This window comes from Daphnia pulicaria, chromosome 1 (genome assembly GCF_021234035.1).
Source record: "Daphnia pulicaria isolate SC F1-1A chromosome 1, SC_F0-13Bv2, whole genome shotgun sequence".
In the NCBI taxonomy this organism is placed as follows: domain Eukaryota; kingdom Metazoa; phylum Arthropoda; class Branchiopoda; order Diplostraca; family Daphniidae; genus Daphnia; species Daphnia pulicaria.
Window position 1 is genome coordinate 43,227,820 of NC_060913.1, and position 7,881 is coordinate 43,235,700.

The 7,881-nt window shown below is 39.3% G+C and overlaps 1 long non-coding RNA gene across 1 annotated transcript; it reads right to left on the reverse strand.

The window, feature by feature from the left end:
• Positions 1-2,535: 2,535 nt before the first annotated feature.
• On the reverse strand, positions 2,536-3,637 carry LOC124329138. Its single transcript, XR_006916583.1, has 5 exons — positions 3,442-3,637; positions 3,249-3,366; positions 2,957-3,185; positions 2,730-2,895; positions 2,536-2,665 (listed from the first exon to the last, which is right to left on the reverse strand). It is a non-coding gene; the product is annotated as an uncharacterized LOC124329138 (long non-coding RNA).
• Positions 3,638-7,881: the final 4,244 nt, after the last annotated feature.

A 7,881-nucleotide genomic window follows, 5' to 3' on the forward strand; every position in this document is an offset into this window, starting at 1 on the left:
TAAAATAAAATAAATCTCCGAAAAAAGGCATGGCTGAAACTGGTCTTCTAGAGGTAGGTAGAGCTGACTGCTGAGTCAGCTGAGTCTTCATCTTCAAAATTTTAATCTTTCTTTCAATACATACAGCAAAGTAAATTTGTTTTCTGCCGCTAGATGGGCTCGAAATTATCGTATCTTTTTTATTAGGAAAAGTTACCAATAATTTTGATACCCTAACGATAGATATTTTCAATTTCACTGGATTTGACACAACAAACAAGATACCGAAGATGTACCAAAAGTATCTTATCTTAACACATATTTTACGAAAGATAGGATCCACTGGTTCAGGTCTGTTTCCGCTTAAGAATAATAGACGTCAAAGTACGGGAGGGTGATCCGTCATTCATGTTCGCTCTAAAGATCTTATTCCCAATCTGAAGAACAATGGCAATCATGGCAATGGCATTCTTATCAAGGACCTATTTGGAAACTTTCCCCACAACATTAAGAAGCAGATGTGATTTTGTGTTCAGTGTGTCTCCTGTATTATGGCAATTCTTATCTCCAAGTGCTGAAGATTGCTATACAGGTTTTGTATGCAGCCCATCTTTAATAAACAAACTATATAACCCATGAACGAAAAACTGCTCCTCAACAGATTATCTAAAAAAGAAATACTTAAATTGAACAGAACACTTCACTGCAGACTAAATACGGCGTCTCAAGCTTTTGCAAAGGAAAGCCAAATCAAGAATGAAATCGACACATCTCATTTAATTAAGGTACAGAAGGAAATTTTCATATGTTGGGTAATAGAGATAAAATGATTAAAATTGATTGTATACCTATAAAAGAGAATCCAGCAAAAATTAAACCTGAGCAAAAATTGAAGAGCCAAATAACACTTCACTCACAGTTCACACCGAAGTTTCTTGTCTAGCATATGATGCTTTCTCTCCATTATCTATTCGACGTTGCCACTTTCTTGTAAATACGCTCGGCTAACTGTTATTGAATTCCAAAATAGCTCGAATTATTTTTAAATAAAAACCTTTTGCTTGATGAGTTTAGGGCGGCCAAAATCTGGAAAGAAAGACAATAGGATTACTAAAAATAATTATTGGTACCTTTGAATTAATAATTCAAATTTATTTTTTAATAAATGACCGAATAATTTGAACATAAACCTCGGAAAATCGATTGATAAAATGATCGCGATATTAGCTCTTAATTTTCAAGATGTTTTTGCATTCTTGTTAGAAAATAAAGAAGCTAACGTAAAAAAAAAATGTTTACTTCATTCGTTTTGTGCACTGTTGGAATAATTTCGCTTTACGGATGGAGATGGACGTAGATTTCCTTCAGAGTTCACTCACGAACATCTTACACTAAAAGAACAAGGAATTTTCAGCTAAGGAATTTAAAAGCGCGCTTTGACAATCAGAAATCTTTCTGCGAACTCGAAAAATCCGCAAGTGCTGACGACTGCGGTTAACCTCGCTAAAGCTGAAACCAGAGAAAGTGCAGACTTTTGGATGAAGCCAACGCCGAGATGGGAAATTTGAAAGCACATTTTGACAATTAAAAATCTATCCTCGACCAAGATTTATCCACTTTAGAGGATGCAGTTAACTTTGCTAATATAGAAACAGAAGAACAGTTGGATGAATCGCAAAACGAGTTGACTAATTCAAAAGCTCAACATTTGTAATCAAGAAAAATCTGCGCGTGATGAAAGCAGAAAAAAAATCTGGAATTAGAATGAGAATTCAACTAATGCAAAGAACATTTAAAAGCTTGGACAGAACAATCTCGCAATCGAAAGAAACTGCCATTGAATTAACCGATGAGGAAAATGAAGTGGCACAGTCTGCAGCCACTACCCACAACGAGCTGAAGCTCTTGCCACTGAACAAGCTGTAGCACTGACCGAAGCTCTGGAAACATTGCAACTAGCTGTATGACATGCAAAATACTAAAATAAGACCGGAAGATAAAGAAGATTCGGTTGAAAAAATAAAAAATAATTTAATCAAACATGGAATGTTAACGCGAGTACCTCCAAAGACTTATTAGATCCAATTACTGGAGCATTCTGAGTTTTTGATAGAGGAAAAGGCTTCACATCTACATCTCAGAGAAAAAGCTGATAGTCTTTTCAATGATGATCATGGAGCAGGCAACCACGCAAACAATTCGAATTCAAACAAGTTATGAAACAAGCGTAACAAAAAAACAGTCTATTAGTTTAAAATGTTTGTGATCTGAATACTTCCTGTTAAATTGTTAAAGCATTAACTGTATTCTTTGCATTTTAAAATAATAAAAATTTTCTTAACCAGTAGCTAACTAGCTATTTATTTATTTCCATGTCATATTTCGGATTTCCAGCAAGAAAACTTGAAATAAATTTTGCGTGATTTCAGACGAAATGAAACTTACTTTGAACGCATCGTCCTCTTATGGCGTCAAACCACTTATTAACCTGTTGGTGAAATTGGTTTTGTACGAAGAAAAATCACAACACATGCTGCATAACGGTCTTTTAAAACATTTAAATTAGGATATTTTTTTATTTGAACTTTTAGCATCTCATAGCTAAAAATAGGAAAAATAGGCAAAAAAGACAATCTCTATCTTCAAGGCCATATCACGAATCAATCTACAATTCCAGGATTCTGGCCTGTAAATTCAAAGCATTTTCATGCGAGTTTATAAAAACATACTAAAAAAATGGAAATGTTTACCTTTGAAAAAACTAGCCTATATTTCTCACTTCGCAAGGTCATCTTAAAAAATCTGAAAACCCTTGTGAATACTGTCACATACTACTGCCAATGCCAATAGCTCCTTTCCAAGAGGATTCATCATCCAAATTAAAATGGTATTGTTTATATAAATCACTATATTGACCTAATGATTTGAGAAAATACATCATTTAAATAATTCAAAGAAATGTTTGAATATAACATACCACATTAAACATCTCAACCAAAATCCTGTATACCTTGCAAAAAGGATATGTTCTTTTAAGCATTTTTGAACTTGAATATTACACTTCATCATGATAGTCAGAAATGATAAACTTTGAAATATCACTTTTCCATCAAATTCCGTGCAAGGATGAACTTTGCAAGTGGGTTTCTAACAAAATACCAATCAGGTTTGGAATCAAATTTATATTAACAATACCTCATTAATTCCTGAAAACAAATGCAAACAATGGAATAATTTTGTTTTTTGGTATTCAAAACCCATTGGCTTACAGAATTCTTTTTGCAGCTGAAACTAGTCTGGTCTGCTGAGCAGATATGGGCAAATTTCATATTGTATGATCACAACAGACCTGGTGTTCTTCAGCACATGTTGAGCCCCTGGTTGAGCCTATTGTCAATCATAATTTTAAATATCACACAATGTTACTGCGATCTAAAAAAATCATTATCAAGTCTAATTTACCTGGAGCTGTGCAAGATGTTTGGTTTCAGAATGGGAAAAAACACTCCACTGACTCATGTTGTTGCTTGATCCATACTACACAGGTGGATATAATAGGCCTATAAGTTTTCTTTTCGGACACAGAAAGATTTCAAAATTCTCTTCTCGCCCTGCCATTAGGCAGCAAAAGGCGGGAAGAAGTGGTAGGGATAAAGAGGGGAAAGTGGGAAAACACCATCTGCCTTCTGGTAATAGAAATAGAGTAATCTAACGTCCGAAGTTGCCAGTTCGCTGAAATTGTGAAAAATCGATTTGACACGTAAAAGTAAAATATCTTGCATGGCGGCTTATGGAGTTTCGCCCGTTTTAGTTTTAGTTTTTAATTTTCCCATTTAAGTCGTCTTCAGTTGCTATTCTTAATTAGATAACTACATTCTTTAGTTATCAGGTAATCTTTTAAGATTTATTTCCCCTCGATAGTCATTGTAGTTTATTTATTATGAATTTTTAAGTAAAAGGCATTTTGTTTTCGAAGACTATATCCTGCCCCGAGGAAAGAGAACCCCGCGCTACCCCTTTGTCCCCTCTTAGTTTCTTCCTTCGTCTCTTCTTTCCATTCTTCCCTTGGGGCAGGAAATGGCGATATTTTTTCGTAAACACGGTAGGGACGGTTACAAAAAAATTCATAATAAATAAACTACAATGACTATCGAGGGGAAATAAATCTTAAATGATGATGATATTTGTTTTAAGGGTGCCACCGAAGGGGGCTGCTAAATCGCAGCCCACGTCTTCGGATTACGGGCAAGTATGGACGAGCCCTTTGCGCACCGACCGATTGATTGAGATCTTTTTGTAGAATCACATGTCATAGTCAAAAGACTATGAAAGAGAGTAAACACATAGATAGTTTTTTTTTTGGGGGGGGGGAGGGAGAAAGGGTGAAATGGAATTTAAATTCGACTAATGAGGCCAGACTGAGTTAGAAATTTTACTACGCCGTCTCTGATTTTAAATTGACTATTAGAAGGAATATTTTCACAAATGCCAATAAGGACTGGGAGGACAAAATCAAGTTTGAGACCGAATACGAGAGATCTTAGGGGCTCCCGAAAGATTTCATAAGTTGGACATACGGTAAGAACGTGATTAGAGTCTTCTAAATTGGGGCAACCATTGGGGCAAAAACCATCATTGTCCGCGTAAAAATGTCTCAGCGTTTTATTTAGGCGATTTCGACCGCTCCTGAGCCTGTGAAGGATTCTCGAAATAACTCTCGACTTGTGAACCTGCCACGGTCTAAGACCCATACGACACCTCGATGAGGGAAGGAGAGTAGGACAGGCCAGTCTAAGGGAACGGCTGAGGTTAGAAATTCTAACAGAGTGGATAACGTTCAAGAATTCTGATGTTGAAGGCGTGATTGATAAGACCGGGCTAACGGGATCAGAAAAGCATTGAGTAGCGAGCTCATCGGCGCGTTCATTACCAGGGATGGTTACGTGGCTCGGTATCCAAATAAAGTTAGTACGGGATCCTGAACTCAAAAGGTTAGATACAGTCTGACGGATATCTTTAATAAGGTGATGGGAATCGACACGCTGATTATGGATAGCCATGACACTTGCCAGAGAGTCGCTGAAAATATTAACCACTGCAATTTCAAAGTTATAGATATAGTCTAGTGATTGTCTAATCGCCGCGAGCTCGGCCGAAAAATTGCTACTGTTATCGGGAAGTTTCCAAGCTTTATTTACATCACGGGCAGGGATGGTAAACGCACAAGCAGCACGGTTGTCTCTCAAGGCTCCATCCGTGAACACATTTATGGTATTCGCTGGTTGGGACTCGTAAAGTTCCAAAAAGGTGGCCCGGGCCAGGCCCGGGTTCTGAACGGACATCTTTTTCGTGATGGGAAATTTAGAAAACTCGGAGTGGGGTGTTTGCCACGGCGGGGGCGGGAGAGGCCTAACAGTTGACGCGCTATTTTTGAAGATGTTGAGATTGTCGATTAAGTTGAGATTTTTACAGAGGGGAACGATGGCCGGGGTACTACGAGGTTTCCATTTAATATTTCCGTGAACAAGAGAGCTGGCCGTGTGGTAGGTCATATTAAACGGTTTGGCGTTAAGGTTCAGCAAGTAATTGATCGCCAGCGATTTCCACCGGAAATCGATAGGTTCAATGTTAAGTTCCCAATTCAAAAGAGCGACCGCAGTGGACTTAAAAGCACCGACATTAGATCTCATTGCAGCATTCTGGAGCACTTCAAATGAGTAAGTCTGAGACTTAGAGAGAGACGATAAGACTACAGCGCCATATTCAAGTCTACTTCGAATGAGAGATTTATAAAGGCGGACTAGAGACCTGAAATTAAGGCCGGTCTTACCTCTCGCAAGAATTTTAATGGCATTCAGATTACGAGACGCCTTGGCGAACGTAATGCTGACATGCGCGTTCCAGCTGAGTTTTTTATCAAAATGAACTCCAAGGAATTTAAATGTGGTTTCAATGGGGATAGGCAGATTGTTTAGGTTAAGGTTAAATCCTGATTCATAGAGCGTCTTCTCGAGAAAATGAGAAGGACACATTTGTCAATTGAAAAGACTAGGCACCAATCTGTGGCCCAGAGGCCAATACGATTAAGATACGGTTGCAACACCTCGGCCGCCCGCACGTTAGAGTTTGACGACGTATGAAGCTCAATATCGTCTGCAAAGAGCACTGTGTGGCACAGAGGAGCCGGAATCGGGAAATCGTACATATAGGCTAGCCAAAGTGTGGGACTGAGAACTCCACCTTGGGGGACACCACGCTTGAGGGCTGCCGGTGAAGATAGCTTGTTATTTATTCTTACGGTAAAGGAACGGTTAGTAAGAAAGTGTTTGAGCCAATTCAATATAGAACCAGAAATTTTCAATTTAGATCATTTGTACAAGAGGGCTGGGATCCAGACTGAATCATACGCCTTGGAAATGTCTAGAAAAACTGCATAAGTATTCTGGCCTTTATTCAAGCTTTCCTTTATGTGGGACTCGAGTCTGACTATATGGTCGAACGTGGAAAAACCTGGTCGGAAGCCAGCTTGGAATTTCGGGATGCAATTGAAGTGTTCAAAGTGCCATTGGAGCCGAAATTTTATAACGCGTTCAAATACTTTAGCCACACACGACGTAAGGGAGATCGGACGTTACGAATTGACGTCCTTGGGAGGCTTACCTGGTTTAAGGAGAGGGACAACAATAGCAGTTTTCCAATGATTTGGACTGAAGCCGGATACGAAAAACAGATTAAATAAATGTAAAAGGGACCTGCGGTTAACTGGACTGAGCTGTTTAAGCATTTCATTATGGATCAGATCGGGACCTAACGCTCTACTTTTTAGGTTCTGAAGGCCCGACGACAATTCAGACAAAGTTATTTTACTGTTAAGAGGGTTCGGAACCTCGGAGGAAATAGCGGCATCTGCTTTACTAGTAAAGAATTTCTCCTTGTCCGCAGCTCCTGTGCAGGAGGGGGGCGTAGAGGTATGGGCCGACAATGTGTGTAAAAACAGTTCCGCTTTCTCCTGGGTGGAAATCAAAGGTGCGCCCGAAGAATCAACTACTGGGTAATTGGAAGAGGGTGACGGAGCTGAACCGATCATTTTATTAGTGAAGCGCCAGATATCATTTGATTTGCTTGCATCCAGAACTGTAATAAAATTATTCCACGAAACAGACTTGGCTTTGGCTATAGCTTTTTTTTTCAAAGCATCTAAACGGTTGAGCTCGATTTTGTTTTCAATACAAGGAGATTTTAGCCAGCGTAGCTTGGCTCGCCTAGCTACGGCAATCGATTTTTTAATATCAGCTGACCACCAAGGCCTACTTGGTTCCCTAGCTTGGTTATTCCTGGGGGAAATTTTAAACGTCACGTTACTAGCATTCATAATGGAGTCATACCACGTTTGGTATGCTACGACCGGGTCAGACAAAGAAGAAAAATTTGAGTTAGTAAGATTGCTTTCAATAAGGTTATTCCACCCTAACCACTTGTTGGGGTCAAACTTCCAGGTAGACGGAAGGTCGGAAATGAAATCCATTTTCATATTTAGAGAAATACGGATGGGGACGTGATCGCTGTCCCATGTAGTTGGACCAAGAGAGATTTGAGTCAAATGCGCTAAATCTGGGGTGGCGAAAGTGAGGTCAATTGTGGAGCAATGATTAGTAGAGGGATCAATTCTAGTCGGGAGGTTTGGGGGCGTACACAAGACCATATTAGAATTAGAACTGAGATATTGGACAATCGACAACCCACATCTATTGTTAGCCCACGAGTTCTCCCACGCACGGTGATGGGCATTAAAATTGCCGCCAATAACACACAAATTATTAGACTGGTCAAGCAACGAGGCGATTTCCGACGGTTCTGCATCCCCTTTGGGGCAGTACGCCGAAATCAGGACAAGGTTTTTGC